Raw genomic sequence first — 23,395 nt, forward strand, 5'->3', positions numbered from 1 at the left:
AGAGACTGGGAGTAAAGAAAGACAAAATATATCAGAATGAAGCAAGTCAAAAGGCTCCCAGTAGAAATTTCCTTACAGGACAGAATTATCCAAATTTTTCATGCATTTGAATATATCAAGAAAACTTAGCAGTGACTCACAAGCAGAAACTAATAAGTATACAGAAAACTAATAACACTTTTTAAAAAGTAGATAGAATTAACTTTAGATAGTTAAAGAATATTGTACTATATAGCTTGGTATAAGTAGCATTCACACCTTAGTATCGTAGACTCTGTATATTGATCTTGGGGGGGAAAGTATTAAAGGGTTTAAAATGCTTTTACTCCAATCTCTACCCTTCACTTTACATGCTCTCATTGGCCAGTGTTTGAGCTCTATATTTGTAGTCGATCTTTTGTTCAGATAAACTTGTATATTGTACTATATTTCTTTATCCCTTATCTCTTCATGTTCCCATAAAGGTTTTCTTGGGATAGTTTCCTTTATCTTAAAATTCACTTAGTGAATGACTCAATTTTTCAAAATTTGAAAATATAATCATATTATACTTTTTCTCAAAATATAATTTAATACATTATTTATGGAATTCTAGACAGACCTTATGGTTCCCTCCGAAAATATTTTCCACTGACTCTGGCTTCTATTACTGCTGGTAAAAGTCATCTTTGAAAATAATCAGTCTTTTCTTCCTGCTACCTTGGAAATAATCTGTATATCTTTGATATCCAATTTTACAATAAAATAGGTATGGGTTTATGTTTATCTGTACTTCCTGAGATTTATTGTGCTTTCAGTATCTAAGAACATGCTTCTTATATTCATCAAAAAACGACCATTCTTTCTATAGCCTACTCTGAAAGTTTTACCAAACTTATGTTGGTCCAGCTTACTGTATCTTCCATGTGTCTTTATTTTCTCAGATTTCCCATCTCTTTGTTTTTCTGTGTTGCATTTTGTTAAATTTATTTAGGTATGTTTTCTATTTCATTAGTTTTCTTTAGCTGTGTCAAATCTGCTTCTTTAATTTGTTAATTTTAATTTAAATATCATTACTGACAAATTACTGTCTGAATCTGAGGTGTTTTCCTGTTATCTTCAAACATCTCTGATCAGTTTTGAGGTCTTGTGATTCTTAACTAAGTTTTAATTCCTGAAAATATCAACAAGAGTGACATAACAATCTATGACATATGATATTCATATCTGAAGTCCTCTCAAGTCTGATATTCCATGGATGCTTTGTCTACTCTCATACAGGAAAATATGTATGATTGTATGTTTTGTGATGTCCAATACTTGATCATACATATGCTCAATAGAATTGTCATAATATAAATTCTGATGTTAGAGTATTTTCCTCCAGGCAAAATTTACTTTTCCTTTTGCTATAAGTCTGTGACACTTAAATAAGATATAATTTAATTTTTTGTTTGTTTGTGTTTTTGCAGACCAAGTAGAGTGTGAACTCAGGCTTCAAATCCACCTGAAAGCCAGCCTATGACCACAAATTCACCGAGGAAGTGTTTTTCTCCACTTTATGCAGATCTAATTTGACCCAAGTAAATGTTCTTACTGTTCCTACTCCAATGGGAAGCATTTTCATTTCAGTTTTGTTTTGTAGTTTGCTCAACCTCCCTTATCATGGTACCTAGTTCATGGATTTCATGTTGGGTATGGTCCCCTCAACCCATTCACTATTTGCCTAAGTTTTGTTTGCTTCTTGTGTGGTCATTTAAAAAAAAAAAAAAGTCTTAGAAAGGGATGGCATTAATATTTTTCCATAAATAGTTGCACTTGCTTCTTTCTTGATCTCTGATGATTTTCTTGCCAATATTATAAGATTAGCTATGAATGTATTCACTATTGAATATTATAAGATTAGCTATGAATGTATTCACTATTGAGTTATATATTGAATCAGAATTGCTATGCGTTTAGTGGCCAAAGAATTTTAGCTTATCCATCTTTGGATTTACTTTGATTCCATCAAAGTATCAGAAATTAGTCATCAATGTATGTACATTTTATAAAAGTTAAATAGTAGAGATAAAAAATTTTCATCATGAGTTCCTTATTTTCCAAGATTTTTCCTTCCATCAGCCATATAGTTCCTATTTTTCTGATACTGCATTACTCAGAACTCTGTCCTGCTAGTTCCTATTCATAGGTCAGTCTGACTTTCTCACAGACTTTTCAAACATAGTATTTTCTTATGTAAGAAAATGTTTCTTTTTTCTCAGGTTCTGCCAAGTTCATACGATATTTAACTTCTCACTTATAATGATGGTGGTGGATCAGAAGTGGCAAAAATTAAAGAAAGCAAATGAATCAAACAAACAAAAAATTGAGGTGAAATTTAAATATTTAATTGTATAGAATAAAAACATAGTTACTTAGTCTCTAAAATTTCTATGTATTCATACTTTTTTCATAATCTCTAGAAACAAATTATATTGTACAAAGAAGTCACTTGAATATTGCTAATAATTACATTAGATATAAATTACCTTCTTAAAAATATTGTGTGTGTGTCTTGTCAATACATAGCTTGATCTTTTAATACACTCTTTTTTTAGATAGAATATTTATAATTCTAGTGCATTATCTAGCATCTTTGTCATTTTTAGGTGTTTTATTTTTCTTATTGCTTATCTTATTTCCTACTACATGTCAAAGGTGTAACTCTTATTTCTGAAAATAAAATCTCTGTCTTTCCTTGTATTTTTCCTTTCACTGTTTTCTTTTTGTCTAGATGGCTTACTGTCAACTATTTTATGCCTGCCACATACTTGTAAACTTTTAGTTTAAATATCATCTCATTCTTTGATTTCTCTAACTACCTGGTATAAATCACATAATCTCTCATGTCATTCTCTATTACATACCTGTGTTTATTTTCTTCATAGAATTAATCAGAGTGGAATAGTGCCTTGCACATATTAGATGCTAAATAAATATGTTTTAAAAAGAACTATAAAGAAATAAACCATTTTATTCTATATTGGCCTACTCTTTGCAGTTGTTTAAAATATTATTCCATTTTCTAACATAAAGATAGCAAACAGAGAAGTCCAGCATTCTCTAAGGGCATTCCAAGGAAAAACTCAATTAAAAATGCTTTTATTTCCCTTTGAATATCCTTTAAAAAAAGATTTTATTTATTTATTCATGAGAGACACAGAGAGAGGCAGAGACACAGACAGAGGGAGAAGCAGGCTCCATGCAGGTAGCCTGATGTGGGACTCGATCCTGGGTGTCCAGGATCAGGCCCTGGGCTGAAGGAGGTGCTAAAACACTGAGCCACCAGGGCTGCCCCTGAATATCCTTTTAAATAAAGATTCCAGTCAGAACAATAAGGGAAGGGAATAATAGTTGTATTGCTGAATATTTCTTTAATTTAGTTCAAGTTTCAGTCATGGAGAGCAAAAAAAAAAAAAAAAAAAAAAGAAAGAAAGAAAGAAAGAAAACAGTACAAAAATATGTGTGCCCAACATTTCTTCTAATGTTGGGAAATATCAGGAAGGGAGACAGAACATAAAGACTCCTAACTCGGGGAAACGAACTAGGGGTGGTGGAAAGGGAGGAGGGCGGGTATTGGAGGGGAATGGGTGACGGACACTGAGGTGGACACTTGACGGGATGGGCACTGGGTGTTTTTCTGTATGTTGGTAAATTGAACACCAATAAAAATTAATTAAAAAAAAATATGTGTGCAAAACACAGACAACAAGTTTGAATGTATCCATGATAAGAATTCTGGGTTTGAACTGAAAAGACACATAAGGCCGGGGGCCACGCTGCTTCATCAACTGCTCAGGTATTGGTTGAAATACTGGACTGAAATCACAAATGTTGTAACTGGGTTCCCCAAACAAGAATAGGTAGCAGACACTAAGATGCTAGGTCAAATGTTAGTGTCTAGGGTTCGATCACCTATAAGCAAGTTCAGATTAGTAGCAGTTATAAAATTACCAATATTCATTTAAAATACTCCTTCACTTTTGTGTTTTCTTTGACATTTTTGTTGGTTAAAAAGAAATAATAAACATAAGCTCTCAACTTGAATGAGACAAACATTAGCATTTAATTTGTTGATCATTCTAAAATTGACCCAATTATATGCTGATTTTGAATATGAATACATCTAACTTTTCCTGATTTGAGATGTTTATTGTGAATTTCTATGGTTTGTTTTCATTTGTTGGTTTTAAGCAGATATTATTAACACAGTGGGGAAGTTCTTTTTAGCTTAATTCATTGAAGTTTATTTTTTGTTCCCCAATAATTACAAATAGGTGTTAAATCATATTAAATGCTTCTACTGATTCTGTTAAGAAGATAATACAGTTCTCTAGTAATCTGTTTAGAGTTAATTAAATACAATTATTTTCAAAATCTTAAACTTTTATTGTATTCCTCTTATTTTTATTTTATCAAATTCAGTTTAATTTATGTTTGTTTGGGATTTTGCATTTATAGCCATAAATAAAACAGCATGTGATTTTCCTTTCTCTTCCTCTTCTTATCTGATTTTTGTACAAAGAATTTGGATAAGGTAAGAATGACAGCCCTTCAAATTTTGGTGAAAATACTTGTCAGACCCTTTAAAATTTAATGGAAAATTTTAAATTTTAATGGAAAAATATTAAAATTTATAACATATTTTTAACAAATAAGAGATTTCATTTTATTCTTGAATCAATTTTCTTTGATATTTTTGTTTAAATGTCAATGTGTCTACAATTTCACATCTTACATCTATAAGTTTATACCAGATTTTAAAATTCTTATATACCTCGTTATTTATTCCTTTTTATTCATATTATTTTTGTTCTTTTTCTCTTCATTAATCAAACCAAATGTGTACCTACATTAGTAGACTTTTAAGGCAATTTTTATCTTTGCAGGGTCTATTTGATTTTTTAAATTTTTCATTGGATTAGGCTTCTATTTTTGAAATTATCTGTTTTCATTTTTACTGTCTATTCTTTTTTTTTTTCCCTTTTCCCCAATTCCTCATTGGAAATTGAAGTTATGGAAATTTCCCTTTTTTAAAAATAAGTTTTCAGTACAATCTCTTTTTCTCAATGTACTATTTTGCTGCATTTCTCAGGCTTAAAACATAGTCTTTCTATGTGTGTGATAGATAGACATGTAAATATATACCTATAAATGCATATATATGTTAATTTCCAATAAGAATAATTTTTGGTACATGATTTATGTGAATTTTTAAGGGTTTTAAATTTTATCTTTGTTTATCAACCTAATTTAATTCAGTGGTGACAGCAATTTTCTTTTTCTTTTTTCTTTCTTTCTTTTTTTTTTAAGCAATTTTCTTAATTTTGAAGATATATTGAGAAAACCTTATGGGCCTGAGTGATATTTCTAAGTATTTCATCTCTTTGAAATTAATGTGTATCCTGCAGGACATAGATTTATTAGACAAAGCTTCATAATTGTGCTTTCCATAACTTTACTGATTTTATATTGTTTGGACAAATGATAATGAATTATATGTATAAATATTACACCATCAGGTACATACATTTATTTTATTTTTTTTCAGCATATAATAAATACTTTATTAGCCAATTGCAAAGATGCAAGAAAAACATTTAAACAGAATGTTTTATTGACTTTAAGTCAGCTGGGAACAAAAACCTGTATTTATGTTCTAAGACATTTCATCTCACTGGGAAAAAAAAGATAAATGTTATATTAGAGATTTTTGACTTTCATGTGTTTTCTGCTCTGGGTTGAGAAAAGTTCAGCTCTTCCCTGAAAGATGTGTTTCAGTATTACAACTCATCAGCAAAAGGTGTATGGCCCAAATTTCCTCTTGCTGCCATGGACTTCCGGCCAGAAACAAACTTCTTTGCAGCATTTAGGATATCAGCATCAGCTACGGAATCAATCTGCTGAAGGACCGTGGCTGGAGGCGTGTACGACCCAGCAACCAGCGCCTGGGACCCGACTTCATCCAGGAACCCCTCAGAAGACTCCACTGACGTTAGGTAGGCAGCTTGCAGCTTGTTCTTGGCAACCTGGACATGTACCCTGGAAGGGTTTCCTTGAGCAACTGTTTTTACTTGATTATAGGCAGCCTTGATAGCATCTCCAGCTGCAGCAGCCTGTGAGATGGTGTAAATCCCGAAGAGGCCAGAATCAGAGTCACTAGCGTTAAAAGCAGAAACATCAAATGGCTGGTGAACTCCCTTGGCAACAGCCTGCTATAGGGAACTGGTGGGATTGCTTCCCCTCTTGACGTGTGGTCCAGCCCCAAGGACATACTGGAGAACACTAAATGCATTTGCTTCTGTACTTCCTGTGGCAGCACCTTCTGCTACAAGAGCCTCAGGAACAAGACTGTCTCCATTCTGCTCTGGGATTTCACCTCCAGGGTGTCCGGCCTTTGCACCAGGTAAACCAAGCCCGCCCCTCATGTTGAGAAACTGTTCCTCAACTTGCTTTAGAACAGGAATCACTACCAGAACCAAGTCCAATCAAAGCCATTCTTGCACTTGTGAAATGGTTCTGAACATAGTAATGCAACTCATCTGGTATCACTTTTCAAATCCTGTAATCAGGACAATACAGGGAATTAGCCAAGGCATTTCCGTAAGCTGCAGCATGCAAATTTTCAAGGACATGAGCCTGTGGGTTCTGAAAAGCCACAGCTTTGTCAATCCTTAGCTGCAACTGAAGGGCAGCCACTTCCCAAGGACGAAATTCTGGTGATGTGGTGACCTTGAGCAGGAGCTCCATTAGAATATCAGCATCATCCCGCAGGCATTCCACAGTGTAGGCCGTATTTTCCCTGGTTGAAGTCACACTTAATTTACCACCAACTGCTTCAATTCCACGGCCGGTCCTGTGGAGCAGAGCAATCTTGAGCCATGAAGCCTGGTCCCTCTCGAGATTTTATTCCCTGAAAATTGCTCCCAAAGTGAAAGCCACAGCTGCCCCTGCAGGAGTGCCTTTACATCCTCAGGACCTTGAGTTTACCAAATTACCAAATAAATGGCTTAGCGATTGCTTCTCTGGAAAACTATGCTCCTGCATCAAGAATCGGTTTGTTTATTAAAGCAGGCAGTAGATATGAGGACTCCAACCACTTAGGAACCTCTCATTTGCTTCGTCTTGCATCCAGTTTGACTACAAAAGGGGCTTCATCTTTCAAGGTACATACATTTAAATAATTTTATAGCATCCTCTGAAGTTGGCATTTTGTTATCCAGTACTGATTCTATTACAGACGTTTTTATTTTAGACCATTTTTTTTCTGCTACAAATATGGATATGACTGATTTATATTGGTTAGTATTTCAATATATATAATTTTTTCCATCAATTTATATTTAAAATATTTATGACTTTATGATTTAGATGTGTCTCTTTTAAATAGCATATGTTTGTATGTTATGAAACAACTTTTTATCACTTGATGGGCATGTTTGTTTATATTGTATTTTCCTTAATGACATGCAAAATATATTCATATTTATTTTTGAGCTCGTTTTTGTATATTTATTTTGCCATTTAAAAATTTATTTCATGAATCATTAAAATGCACCCTGTTTATTGTATTATTTCCTATTATTAGTTAGAAAATACCCTTTCAATTTATAATTTTAGGGGTCAATTGAAGCATTAAAATGTACATGTAAATTCCTCAGACCATAATTTCAATGATATTCTTGCCTACTTCTTTCAGACCTTATTTTTTTTAAGATTGTATTTATTTATTCATGACAGAGAGAGAGAGAGAGAGAGAGAGAGAGAGGCAGAGACATAGGCAGAGGGAGAAGCAGGCTCCATGAAGGGATCCTGACGTGGGATCAATCCCGGGACTCCAGGATCACCAGGGCTGCCCTTTCAGACTTTAAATGGATTTTCAATACATTAACTCTGAATATCCTAATTACACATTATAGATTACTTTTTTTAAAAGATTTTTTATTTATTTATTCATAAGAGACAGAGAGAGAGAGAGGCAGAGACACGGGTAGAGGGAGAAGCAGGCTTCATAAAAGGATCCTGATGTGGAACTTGATCCCTGGACTCCAGGATCACGCCCTGAGCCAAAGGCAGATGCTCAACCGCTGAGCCACCCAGGTGTCCCTACATTATAAATTATTGATGTCAAATCTTGCAGGGCTATTTATAATCACATATAAGTTATTAATTTATTATTATTTTATTCAAATAATGTTGGATATTACTATGGGTTTTCCATATTTCCATTTTTTCTCATATGTCAACAATACTTCATGGAGAACTTACTTTCTTTCTTTTTTTTTTTTTTTTTTGAGAACTTACTTTCTTAAAGTCTCCTCAGATTTTAATGTAAGGGAGATATCTTGGGTATAAATTTCCTCAATTTTCACCATAAATATTGAGATTTAACTTTGTTCCTAAATGATACCTTTGTTCCTATGTGTTTACAGGTATTTTCTCTCAAAATTTAAAGTTAGTCTTAGCTGTCTTTCTGATTGTCATTTTTATTACTGAAGGATCTTTTACTTTTTTAAAAAAAATTTGTATGTCATCTCTCCTTTTTCACTGATTGCCTTCAAAAATTTCTCTTTGTCTTCAATGTTCTTTAGTTTCATTTTGACATGTCTGGCTATGGATTTCTTTCTATTGATTTTGCCTAGAATTTCTTAGATATTCTCAGATATCTTCTTAGATTAGTGGACTTCTGCTTTATCAGTTCTCCAAAAACTCTACAACAATTATCTCCTTTTTTCCCTTCATATTTCCCCCCTTTATCTCTTTCTGGTATTCTAATCAGTTTCTCCTTCTATCCTCCAACTACCTTAAAAGCCTTTTTCATATGTTTAGCTTTCATATGTTTAGCCTTTGGATGAATTTTCAGATACAAATCTACTTAATAATCTCTTTAATAGTGTCTAAGTGACTTCAACTATTATGTTTTTATTTTAAAAATATATACAATTCACCTACCATTTTATTTTTAAATCTTTCCTTTTACTCCTAATGTTTTGTAGATAATCTGTTCATAATTTCATCCTTGAATTCTTAAATGTTTAAGGATGTAAACATTTAATATACATTTAAAGTAAAATCTGTCTATGAAAGTTCCAACATCTGTTTTTCCTGGATTAAATTTGTGTTTTCTTCATTCTGCCAATACTCCCTGTGATTTGTCTTCTAATATGTTTGATATAAGGCATACGTTTGTAGGTGATTGTCAATTGCACATCCACACACACATACATGTATGCACACACAAAACGCCTCCAAATGCACCCAGCATAGAATACGAAATTATGGAACACAGCTGCACTATCAAGGGTGAAGATCCTAAAGGTAAATAAAATACATGGGATCGAAGCATCCGTAGCCCCAGATAATTGTGGAGAGTTTGGCTCATTGAGGAAGTCTGGTTCCCAGAGTCAAGGACCAGGTGCTTTGAGAAGATTAAGGTATAATTTAGACTCTGATTGAAAATCAGTTTCTTCTAATGCACTAGAAAGTTTAAAACCATGTTGACAGAGTATCCATGCAGCTAGTATTCTTAATAAATATAAGATTCCACCAACAAGACATAATCAGATAATATCGGATAGATGGAAGTGGAACAGGATAACTTTTTTCAAAAGCAGCTAGCAAAAATTAGAAGAGACTTGAGTGTCTACTGTGCCAGACTCTGCATTCCAGCAATTTAGTTAGGAGAGCCAGTTTTTAAGGCCATAATAATGGTTGTAGCAGCCCAAGTCTCTTCATCTGACGTCCTGCAGCATTACTTTGACCTCCTCTTAATTCCACTCCTTCAATTATAATAGTTTTGTTAAGTACTAATGCCACGAAGTAAATAGTTTCTCCCTGATATACTCAGAACAACTTCAGTTTTCTTCACTAAACCCTGGTGAGGACTGAGCAACATTTTAGGGTAGAGACATGATTAAGATTTATGGATATGATTTAAAATTTATGATGGTTACTTTGAATGGGAGCTTCTCCTCTGATACCATATTGAAAGAAATACACTATGTGTTTCCATTCCGAATTTATATGCTACTTCTCTTGTTGGACTCTACATGATCCTCACACACCCACTCTGGTTCAGGAAATACAGAGCTGGGGATCCAGTGTGGTGCATCTCTGATTGCTGACCCCACTGTATTCCCATGACTCTTCTTGCTCTGACCTTTTCGTTTTGGGACCCCACAACATGTTTATTTCCGTAACTCTTCTTTCCTCGATCTGCCTAACCTATTTAATCTCTTGAAAAATTCAGATTTTTTTTTTTCATCCACTCTTCATAGTCTGTTGTTAATGGCATACACTTTGGGCTCTGAGAACCAAAAGCAGGTAATTCAGAATTCTACTTTTGAATATTCAGGCTCTAGTGAGTAATGAATGATTCTTGACTGAAGTCTAAGGACAACTGAATTAGCATCACAGACTTCTTGGTTCATTTAAGATTACATGAGCAAATCGGAGAGAGTGTAGCATTTTGCTAGAGAAATTATCTGAATCTTTTATAAGATGCTGAAGAGTCGCTAATGGGAAAACATCAACCTTATATAGAGCCAAACACTTAAGGACCATGGTGATATACTCTTTGGTTACCTCATTTCTATTACAGTTAAAAAAAATTTGACTGGCCTAATGGTTACTAAGTTAATATTGAAATTGGTGGTTTAGATGTATTTACTTCCATTCCTTGGGTTTTTATCATTGTTCCCTGTGGCAGGATTTTGCAGAATTCAGTCCCAACCTAGACAATTTTCTCTAATTCCATACAATGAAGAAAGATGAGAATTAAAATTATCTGTATTTATATGTCCAATTTGACCAGGCATTGATTTGAGGAGGGGTACTTTATTTTAGTTTGAGACTTTTTTAGCATTATTTGGCAGATAGGCACATTGATTGAATAGACCCATCTGTTGTCCTAGCAATTAGTTGGCTTGCATGTAGATGAATCAGGCATGTATCCAATGTAAGAAGAGTCTTCTGCAGTAGTCCTTGATTATGAAAATAAGATTTGGCTTCCAAGAGAAATGCCAAGTGGATCTAGGCCATAAGCCTGTGCATTCATTCATGGCATTTTGGGACTTTCCTGAGATACACAACATTTATTCGAAATATTAATTGAAAAAAGTTCGTTTGCAGGATGAAATTGGCTTCAGCTTCACTTTGGATAATTTCATGGTGTTTTAAAATACTGAAAAAATAAAATAAAATAAAATACTGACCTTACAATTGATAAAATGGGCATCATTTATTGTCAAATTTACTTAAGAGTTCTACTAAGCTAAATATATTTCAGCAGAATATTTTCATACAGTTCATCTAATAAAAATGTCCTTTGTTGAAACATAAGTCAGATTTAAAACCAGTGTCCAAGCGGTCATCATCTCTCTACTGTCATATGCAAGATAGCAGGAAAAAACTTATTTTTTCAAAAATGTCTCCCCTGTTAATTAATAAGGGCATTGACAGATTTTTGTTTTTCATGCTCAGGATATAAGCACAAATGCCACTGTTCCTTACTGAAAAGTATTTTAATTTTATGGATTTCTATGTCTCAGAAATTTCACCCACTTGCTCATTCATATAATAATATATATTGAGAATTAACTTTGTGCTATCATCCAGATGATAAAGTGGTAAAGAAAATGTTAAATTTCAATGGATAAACAAACACTGCCCTAATTGAGTTTAAGTTCTAGTATCAATCAAGAGGCAGTAAACAAAATGAATGAATGAAGTAATGGTTTATTACATTTTAGTCCTCTGGAAAAATAAAAAGAGGAGTGTGAGAGTATGTGTTCCAATTTTAAATACAGTGGACAGAGTGGGAGCTAAGAAAGTGATATTTGAATGAACACTAGAATGACATGAGGAAATGAACCCTCCTGATTTAGGAAGAAAGAGTACCGGACAGAGAGATTAGCAAATGCACGTGTCCCAATTCAGGAGAATGCCTGAGGAGATAGTAGAATAGCCAGGAGTCAGTCTGGTTGCAATGCTGATTAGAGAGGGAGCAATTGGTTATAAGGAAAGAGGTAATAGGCCTCTAAAATTACTTTGGTGTTTACACAGAGTGGGATTAGGATCGTTGGAAGGTTTTGAGCAGAAAAAAATGTAATCTGGACTTAAAAATTAAAATTATAGTTGATCTAGAGAGAATTAAGTATAGGGCTCGGTGGAAGAAGGGAAGCCAATTAGTAAGCAGTAGCAATCCGGTTGACAGATGATGATACTTTGCCCAGAATGGTAGCGGCGGAAGTAGTGATAAATATTTAAAGTCCAGATAGGTGCCAAAGAAAAAGAGGACTCAATAATGATTTTGAGGTTTCCAGCCTCAGCTACTAAAAGGATATATATTAACATATCTGAATGGAATATTTACTTACAATTAATTTACCCTTGGGCTTTTAAAACTATTTTGATAGCAGAAGTACAGGCCATTTGCATCTTTGTTCTTCCCCTGAATATGAAATCTTCAACTATATGTATTGCACTTTGGAAAGGAATTCCATTGATAAATCCTATAATAGGAAATGCTACATTCAGTCCTTTAACAAATACCTCAATATTTAAACTGTACTGCTCTTTCTCTAGCTCATTTTTTCAAATATCTCATTATACAATTTTTTCTACCTCATTAATACTCCAATATATTGACCCTCATAGCTATCTGCATTTCTCTTGGTGTGCAACTAAAATTACTTGATTTATCATTTTAATTACTTATTTACAAATAGTCTTAATATGAATATTACCTCAATATACCAACATATTTGAACTCAAATATCAGTTTTCTCTCTTCCACATCTAATCAATTGCAGACCTCTTGGGGAAAAAAAAAAAACATGTTGATTGGATTGATTTAAAAATCATATCAAATGAAAATACTGTTATTGAAAATGAACAAATGAAATGAAAACAAATGAAAAACCTATAGTGATCTATCAAATGTTTTTTCCTCCTACCCAGAAATAATTATTAGATATACTAATACTTCCATAGTCTTGTTCTCTATGACACATGATTGGATATACTCCATTTATTTAGTTGCATTTTCTCCATAAATGTCCATTCATTTGCATGCTAGCCATTTCCCAGTTTTTATCTCTAATCCAGACCTATTCCTTAGCTCCTAATTAATATATCTAATTGCCTACCTGGCTTCCTTCAGATGTTCAAATGTTGTAATCCCAAAACAGAACTTAGTGTTCCCAGAAAACATGATGTTTATTTTTCCTTCTCCCATGGAGGCATTACTTGTTCGGATAATCAGGCCAGCAATTTAAAATTCATTGCTGATTTCTCCATTCTCCACTATCACTTACTCTTACGATTTATATAACCTAATGAAATTATAAGACTGATAGGGTACTTATAGCTTTACAAAGAAAAAAGGACTAGAACAACTCTGTATCATAAATAATTACATTAAGTTGAGAAATATGTCCATCAAATGTCTCTTTGGTCTCTTATTGTCTATTTCACTATTTTTCCATAATTTAGATATTCACTTGTTTCTTTATCATTAACACTATCTTATTATCATTAATATGATATCTTGATGTTTTAAGTTCCTTTATCTTATTTTATAGTAAAGACCCAATACTTGTAATTAGCACAATTATTCGACTTATTACTTTCAGATTTGTCAAATACAGATATTTTATGAGTACAACAGTTTGAATCAAATAAGTGTGCCATGTAATTGAACACTACTCATCAAAATTTTTCATAAAACCATCTGGTATGAATTTTAGGATATTTAATCAAATTATTTTACTTAATTAGATTACCTTTTGGAAAATATATGAATTTGAACAAAATACAAAAAAGCTTTTCATTGTGGAACGCCTAAGTGCTCAGTGGCTGAGCATCTGTCTTCGGCTCAGGTCATGATCCCGGGGTTCTGGGATTGAGTCCCACATCAGGCTCTTCACAGGAAGCCTGCTTCTCCCTCTGCCTATGTCTCTACCTCTATGTGTGTGTGTGTGTGTGTATCTCACGAATAAATAAATACAATCTAAAAAATAAAGCTTTTCATAGAAATATCTAACAAGTTCTTTTCATAATTAAACACACTTCAGTAAAATTTAGTTAGCACTAACATCCTACTGTTGAAATAATGAGCCTGTGAAAAGATTGAAACAATTAACTTATATTGCACTTCTTGTAGTTTTGATTATATGAGAACTAAATCATTCTGACAGTCTAACAGACTGTCTAAAATTACCATTTGCATATAGACTGTGTAGTTTCTATTATCTTTAATGTTTAGTTTTATGTATGGACTTGGCTAGTCTATAGTATGAGGAACAAGAAATTTAGCCTCAAGACTGCAACATCCACCCCTACTAGAGAGTCATTAGCCTGATGGCATGTCCCATAGATTTCAGATCTGTTGGTCCCAACAATCATGCAACAATGCCTTGAAGTAAGTCTCTCTGTCTTTGTCTCTATCTCTTTCTGTCTGTTGCACATGCATATGCACACACACACACACACACACTGTAGCTCTTTGTCTATGTGCACAAACAGGCTTAAAGAGTCATGAAAAAATCTTTAATTTTACAGTAAGAATATGTGTATGCGTGTGCATATATGTGGGTTGGGATGAAAGTTCAAGAGGGTAAAAATGTGGAGAAAACTTCTTAAATGTATTTGATGTTGAGCTTTGAATATAAGAAGAAAAGGGCATTAAACTGATAAAAAGATGCTTCGTATAATATTGACTATTTCATTCTCAGTGGCATTTTCTCCAAAATTATCTATAACTTATTTTTTTATATAAAGCACAGGACTGGCTAAAGATTATAGGATGCTATCTATTCCTTATCAGTTTGTCATATGTGCTTTATTTATTTCTCTTAACTCATACAATGCTATTCAGACACTTTGCTCTTGGAATCCTGTGAGTTCACTGATTCTCTTGATTAAACATGTGTAGGCCACAAAATATGGAACAATGTCCTTATCTGTATATTGATAACATCATAGATGAGCAATAAAAATATTAAAATAATAAAACATAGCAAAATAGAACGGAAGTCTTATGCTGACCAATGAGAATAGTGTCCTATGAACTGAAACATTAAACAAACTGGATTCTGTGTCCCTAGGGACACTGATGAACAAAGAAGAGAAACAACCTCTTTGGAGTACTTTTGTGACCTGAACTATATAGTCAAATCATGCATCCTGAAAGGAAAATATGCCTATTATTCTCTTATGAAGTGTATAAGCCCAGTTTCCCCTTAAAAAAAATGTGATAGCATATTTTACATTTAAAAACTATTTAAATGGCATCCATATTTACAAAAATTAAGAAATTAGGAAAGATATTAAAATCAAAACAGATGTTCTGCAAATTCCATCTGCAGAGGTTTCACTAGATGACAGAAAAATGAAAAGTATTTACAAAATGTCCAGGACCTAATAACTTATATAGAAAAATGTTTACTCTTCTAATTAAAAGAGAAAGGAGATGAGAACATATGTCTACGCGGACAAACAGCTTTTGAATGCATATGTAATAAAGGTATTGAGCACAATAGACATATAAGAAAATAAAATACTATTCCCATTATTGGACACAAATGCATTCAACCATTAAAACTAGTTCAGAAAATCTCTTCCTAAATATAATAACTAATAATACATTCCTTCAGGGTTTTTTCTAGAATAATATAACCTACGTTTGTGATATAATCAAAACTATGTAGATTAAGAAATGAATACCCACCACAATAGTTTATTCCTGACATAAATCCCACCAGTTAAAAAAATTAACCTGAAATTAAGTGATTTTCCTCTACCCATCCAATTCTTGTTGGTCCTCACAAGGATAAACCTTTGATATAACCATCATTTAATAGACATTTTTTAAAAAGATTTTGTTTATTTATTCATGAGACACAGAGAGAGAGAGAGAGAAGGGAGAGAGAGAGACTGAGGCACAGGCAGAGGGAGAAGCAGGCTCCATGCAGGGAGCCCGACGTGGGACTCGATTCCGGGTCTCCAGGATCACACCCTGGGCTGAAGGTGGCACTAAACCCCTGAGCCACCTGGGCTGCCCTTAATAGACATTTTTATAAAATTTTTCCTATCAGTATTATATTGTCGCCCTCTTCAATATCCCCAGTACTATAATATGAACTATAACAACTTTAGGATCCCAATTCCAAACTTTTTATGTCTTTTTTACTCACAATAATGATTCATTCATTCAGCAAATAAACTCAGACTTACTAAACAAAAACACAATGAACATGCCATAAACATGCATACCCAAACATATCTTGAAAGAAATGTCATTAAATATTTACAATAAAAAAATATTTACAATAGCTGTATTTAAACTGTGGAATAATAAGTAATTTTCTTTATGTTTTTATTATTTGTCCACATTTGCTATCATGATCATGTATGGTTTCACAATTTAAAAAAAAAAAAGTGTATTAAAAGTGTATTAAAATACAAGTTGCGTCAAGGAAAAAAAAAAAAACACATTAAGTCAGGAGTATTTAAGAAAGACTTTTTTGTTGTTGTTAAAGCAGTGATTTACAAACTTTTTACATCATAAGAATATATTTTTAGGGGACACTAAGTTATATAAGGCTGCTAAAGGCTAGTGGCTGTCAGCCTAGTTCACTTGGTGTTCTGAATGCTGAGGCCACCAATACCTTGGCACAATTGGTAACTCATAATCTGTACACCAGTTTGCCACACTTTGAAGAGAGCTCTGGGTTATCTTAAGACATACTATTATGCAAATATTTCAATTACTTTTCGGACTATTGGTACTAGATTTTTGACAGTACAATTTCCGTCATTGTTTTTGTGTGTTTGTTTGTTTGATTATTAGGTTTTCAGAATCACTTAAAAAAGATGAAAATAGCAGTCAAGTATTTGTCTCTTAATGTTCTTTAGAGGCTAAGTAGAACATCTTCTTATCCTTTCTTTTTCCTTTTTTTGCATGAGTGTATTTTTCAACAATATGAAATAAACCAAGTTTATTACTGAGGATGATTATGTTATGCCCTTGGTACCTGCCCAAGTGAAATTTAAAACCGTATTCTAGTTCAAATTATTACCATAGCAATAAAAACATTTATTTTATAGTATGCTTTTTTGTTTTGCAAACATTTGTATAAAATTCAGGACTATTTCATACCTATAATATTCTTAGCCACTATTACATATTAGGTGTGGCTAAACATAAGTATTTAAAATTTTTATCATCAATAACATTACATTATTTTAAATGAATAGCAATAAGTGTATGAATTTTTAAATTCATGTAATGAATTAATGCACAATTCAAATAGCATTAAATTAGCCTATTTAATAAAAGAAGTAAGTCACATTGAACTAAATTAGGACTAAAACGTCTATTACTTTTACACATCATAATACTACTGCTTTATGATATACAAATGAAAACTACGATGATATAATGCCTCCATCTGCCAAAATGGCTGAAATCAACAATACAAGAAACAACAGGTGTTGGCAAGGACGTGGAAAAAGGGGAATCCTCTTACACTGCTGATGAAAATGCAAAGTGAGGCAGCCACCATGGAAAACATCATGGAAGTTCCTCAAAAAGTTAAATATAGAACTACCCTACAATCCAGCAATTGCACTACTAGGTATTTACCCAAAGGATACAAACACAGTGATTGGAAGGGGCACATGCACCCCAATATTTATAGCAGCATTCTCTACAATAGCCAGATTAAGGAAACAGTATAAGTATCCATCAACTGGTGAATAAATAAGGAAGATGTGTATTTATATATATATATATATTTCACACAACGGAATATTATTCTGTCATAAAAAGAATAAAAGCTTGTCATTTGCAATGACCAGATGGATCTAGAGTATATAATGTTAAGCAAAATAAATCAGTCGGATAAGGCAAACACCATATCATATCACCCATCTGTGGAAATTCAGAAACAAAACAAATGGGCAAAGAGAAAAAGGGAGAGAGAAAAAAACTAAGAAAGGACTCCACTATAGAGAACAAATGGATGTTGCTGGAGGGGAGGTGGGTATGTGGATGGGTGAAATAGGAAATGGGGATTATGGAGTACACTTCTGTGATGAGCGCTGAGTGACGTAAGGAAGTGTTGAATCACTATGTTGGACACCTCAGACTAATATTACACTGTATGTTAACTAATTGTAATTTAAATAAAAACTAAAAACACCACAAAATTATATTTAAAATAACCCTTCCCTTATCCCAATCCCCCTTTTTTCAAGATAGTATCCTATTTGCTCTTCCTTATTCTGACAAATATTGTTAAACAATATTTTTCAACCTTATGACTGCAAATTAATTCTTCAGTGTTCTTAATCATGATTTCTCCTTACCACTCTGAAGAAACTGTTGTTATTGATGTTATTAGTGACTACCTAGTATCTGAACCTCTAGTACTTTGCATTTTTCCCCCTTTGATTTAAATAACATAAAACCCAGCTGGCTTCCCATTAATTTTTCTAAATCCATTTTCTTAGTTTCCATCAAAATACTCACCTTGGTTTTTGCTATGCCTTTTATTAGTTTATCTTTCTGTGTGTATCCCTGGAGTATTAGTGTTCTCTATGTTAAAGACTCCCTGAATTATGTCTCCAACCTCTAGATCAATATTTTGCAATCCTTGAATGTTCAATTTACTTCAAATACAGTGGTTCAAAAACTGAATTAAGTATTGTTCTTTAGCATCCCAATTAACCAGTTAACCAACTTAGGAATCTATAAGATATCTCTGGCTCATTTCTCCCATTATCTCTCATATCCAATTAGTTACAAAACTCTAAATTCTACTTCAAAAAACTATTACACCCATTCTTTATTTTTCAATCTCCCTATCCCCACCACCATTTTTTTTTGATGGAGACATTTGTCATCTGTTTTCAGATATAAGTCATCTAAATGTCCTATCAAGAGACTCTCAGAGCTACAGTAATCTCATCCACATTGTTACTAAAGTTATATTTCAGATGCAGTTCTGACAATATCATTATGTTTAAAATGCAGTTATGAATTCCTATAGTCTACAAGATAAATCTAAGCTTTGTGCAATGGCATAAAACTTTCTAACCAATATTGTATCAGTCTTTTATTTGAGACTCAGTTGTTTCTCTTTCTCCCCATAGTCTTGGTTACCCAGCTCACACTGAGCTCCCAAAGGTTAGAAATTTCCTTCTTCCACCCGTAGATTTTTGCATCTCACAATACATGAAAAAGTGCTACTACCAAAAACCTGAACCTTAAAAGGAATTATGAAAAGTCGCAAGGGCACTTGTTCTGATGAACACCGGGGTTATATGTAAGCGATGAATCACTGAATTCTACACCTGAAATTAATATTACACTCTACGTTAACTAATGAATTTATTTATTCATGAGAGACACCGAGAGAGGGACAGAGACATAGCAGAGGGAGAAGCAGGCTCCTTGCAGGGAGCCTGATGTGGGGCTCCATCCCGGATCCCGGGATCACGCCCTGAGGTGAAGGCCGACACTCAACCGCTGAGCCACCCAGGCATCCCTAACTAGTGAATTTAAATAAAAACTTAAATTTGAAAAAAAGCCACATAGAAGTGGAGAAGCAGTGGCAGTGATGACATCAGGAGTCTGGCTGTACTGGTAACATGGAGTGCCCACTTATACAGGTGCCCCAGGTGGTATCTGGCTATTTTCCTATTGTTCATACTCCTTTGTCTCCACCTTGCTCTGTGAAACTGATCCTCCAGCCTCCCCTTTGAATCTGGGAAATATCAGATATCATCACGGTTAATATTTTTTTAAGTTGGCCCAAATCTGCTTCTATTATTTTAAGGGAAGAACTGCAGCTGATAAAACTCTGTCACATAAAAAACAAACAAACAAACAAACAAACAAAAAAACCTCTGTCACGTATAACCAAAAGTGCATTAAGACACATTATGAAATATCATACCAAACTCTTACACTGTTCTGATTTACAGGAATTATTTTCTCATTCATATTTTAAGTATTTCTAATTATCATCCAAGAAATATTTCTTTTGTTTTTATACTGTAAACCTGCATGTGACTGACCAAAGGCTGAACTAATCACTTACTTATTATTACTATCCTTTCTCTTACCTTACTATATATCTATACACTTCAATATACTTGTGGCTTACTCCCTACCTTTCAAACTATACACTTCTATGGACAGAACTATATGCCATTGGTGTGCGTGTGTGTGCGTGTGTGCGTGTGTGTGTGTGTGAAGATATACCAGAGCACCTATTTCAATGTTGAATTACACAATAAAGAATTTTATAACTTCTAATTCCTTAAATATTTACTGGAAAACCACTGACATGATTAAATTTATATATTGAGCATACACTCAGCATAAAATGATGTGGGAATGATCATAATTATCATATCAAAATCCCCTTGCTTTCTATGCCACATCTAGCCTATCGGGCAAATTATGGTAAGTCTCTCTTAATATCACTAAAAGTTGATTCTTCTCTTATAAGTTTTACAAAAATTTTGTTTACTCAATTATTCCATAAATTAATTGATCATATATGGAGGGGCTTATTTCCAGGTTCTCTATTCTGTTCCCTTGATCTATGCTTTATGCCAGGATCATTCTGTTTTGATTACTATACTTTGTATTATAGTTTGTGAATACCTACGAAAGAATTCATTCCAGTTAGAGAAAATAGCTAGTGCAAAACTGCCTTGTGTTGGATTACAGAAATATTAGAGAGTCTGGGAGGTATGACTGGAGCAAAGTGGTCAAGAGAAAATGTTATTGATGAGATAAAAGATGAAACCGAGTTGTCAGGATACTTAGGACTTTAAAAAGTAGGTAAGGGCTTTGTTTTTACTCTGTGTTGAAAGGAGGAGACTTTCAAGGATTTTTGATCTTCGAGATAGCTTGATATGATTTATATTTTAAAATGTTACCCTGGCTGAAGTATTGAGCATATACAGTATACAGGTAACTTGGAATATTGTGACATTAGTTGGCTTTGGTTTAAAAAATACGTAGTCCCAACTTTGAAAGGGTTAAGTTACTCAGTTTTTGAAAAAGCCTCTTGCTCTCATTAAAAGGTGGCTCAGTCAGGTGAGTGTCCAACTCTTGATTTCAGCTCAGGTAATGATCTCAGAGTCCTGTCTTCCCCCTCAGCCCCCACTATCTCTCAAATAAGTAAATAAATATTTTTAAAAGAGACAGTCCTTATAACTATTGGTGTTTTTTTCTTCCAGAAAAGCCCATATTTTTGCAGTAGTCAGTTTCTAAAAATGTACCTAACGATTCCCAGGAAATAAACAAACCAATTCGAAAATGTCTTGTTCCTATAAAAAAAAAAAGTGTCAGAATTTTCTTCTGATAAGATGTGTACAGTTCCAACTATGCGGTGGGGGTCAAAAGTAGCTATCCATCAAGAGCTCTTATATACCAAGGCTAGCCAACCCATTCACAGATCTAGTAGATGACCTGGTGCATTTAACTCTATCTACTTGCTGCATGGATAGCACATCAGTATTCTTTCAGACATAAGGGTATAATATGATAGAAATGGGTCTTGATTCTCTTATTGTAAAGAAAACACAAAGATTTTGGGGCTTATCTTCTAATATTTACATTCAATTTCTAAATAATAAAGCAATAAAAACAAAGTATTTTTAAAAGATTTATCTAAGAGAAAAATTTTCCATTGCACACATTTATGACCCTATAGATATTTCTATTTTTGTGAATTCTTTAATTTATTCCATATAAAGGAATCCTACCCCTTTTATTCGCCCTCTAAACTAGCATCTATCTATGTTTTTGCCAGTAGTCTTAACACTGCCCCATTTTTGTCTTATTATTGGCAACTATGCATTTACTTATGAATTTAACTACATAAAATTTACAAATATTTTGTCCTGATTCTGAAATGGGTCTTTAAAACTGGCCCCAGGTTTTTCATTTTCCTAATCAACATTCTTTCCCATTAAGAAATACAGGTTTCCAATGTTTCCATTTGAATCCCCCCCCCCCCCAATTATATCTCTCATCATTGTCAACATACTCCTTAGCATTTTACCTCAGGGAAAAATATGGGCCTCTTAACTTCTTACACACCGTTAATAAATATCAACATCTGTCTTTCCTTTTTATTTCCTGTTATAATGGCACAGGTGTTCTTATACAAAGTTAAGATGTCAGCTTGACTTCTGTATCTTATTCCCAACTTCTTCAACAGAAATATCACTTCATTGAATATCTCTTCACTTTTCTAAATCTCTCAACAACACTCACCAAAAAAAACAAACAAACAAAGAAAACAAAAAAAAAAAAAAAAAAAAAACTTAAAAAAAGAAAAGAGAAGAAATGTCAAAAGGATTTGTAACTTTGGCCAGGCAATTGTTTATAGATTAGAATAGTAAAACTAAATGAAGTCAAATTTGACTTGTGAATCATACTCTCTGGTTTGGTGATTTATGCAATATTCAAATAATCATGCTTAACATGAACAATCTAAATATGTAAATTTCTATGAAAAATTTAGTTTTAGGAGATAATTTGGTCAATAATTTAATAACGTAGGTCCTCAGGGAGGTTTCCTAAAGAAGTGATTATTTAGCTCTAATAAGAAAAAAGAATCAGCAGGGCATCCGGGTGGCTCAGTGGGTGGCTCAATGGCTGCCTTCTGTTCAGGGCATGATCCCAGGGCCTTGGAATGGAGCCCTGCATTGAGCTCCCTGTTTGGTGGGGAGCCAGCTTCTCATTTTCCTCCCCACTTGTGCTCTCTCTCTCTCTTATTATTTCTGTCACTATTTCTGTTTCTCTCTCACACATAAATAAATAAGATTTTTAAAAAAGGGAAATCAGCAATTTTGAAATAGTTTTGCAAAGAAGTGTATTTCCAAGCAAGAACTAACCATATAGATGGAGGGAGAATGACATTCTAATACAAAAATATAATAATAAAAAGTCCAGGATGACTGAAACGTAGAAAAGTAAGAGATATGTGGATGTTGGAACTGGGGGAGTGGATGCATATCTATTAAATACCAAGTTATTTGTATAATCAAGTTTCAGTGCTTGAAAAGGAAATGATTCTAGATATTTTCAAATGAAAAGAATTGATTCAAGAAATTGGGATCTTTAAAGATTCTTAGGAGTCACTGGAGATATATCAATTAGATATGCTGCCACACAGCGATACAGCTCACCTTCATAGCAACTTTCAGAAATGTCAAAAGGGGGACACCTGGGTGGCTCAGCAGTTTAGCGCCTGCCTTCAGCCCAGGGCATGATTCTGGAGACCCAGGATTGAGTCCTGTTTTGGGTTCCCTGCATGGAGTCTGCTTATCCCTCTGCCTGTGT

The 23,395-nt window shown here is 33.5% G+C and overlaps 1 long non-coding RNA gene and 1 pseudogene across 1 annotated transcript in view; one reads left to right on the top strand and one right to left on the bottom strand.

Moving 5' to 3' along the window:
* Positions 1–5,779: 5,779 nt before the first annotated feature.
* On the bottom strand, positions 5,780–6,915 carry LOC121474068 (annotated as a pseudogene).
* A 4-nt stretch (positions 6,916–6,919) lies between these two features.
* LOC121472757 overlaps positions 6,920–23,395 on the top strand; it is a 95,745-nt gene continuing 79,269 nt past the window's right edge. The window contains exon 1 of the long non-coding RNA XR_005983000.1: positions 6,920–7,187. This is a non-coding gene — a long non-coding RNA (uncharacterized LOC121472757). The remainder of the gene's footprint in view (positions 7,188–23,395) is intronic.

Source organism: Vulpes lagopus, chromosome 12, assembly GCF_018345385.1.
Source record: "Vulpes lagopus strain Blue_001 chromosome 12, ASM1834538v1, whole genome shotgun sequence".
NCBI lineage: Eukaryota > Metazoa > Chordata > Mammalia > Carnivora > Canidae > Vulpes > Vulpes lagopus.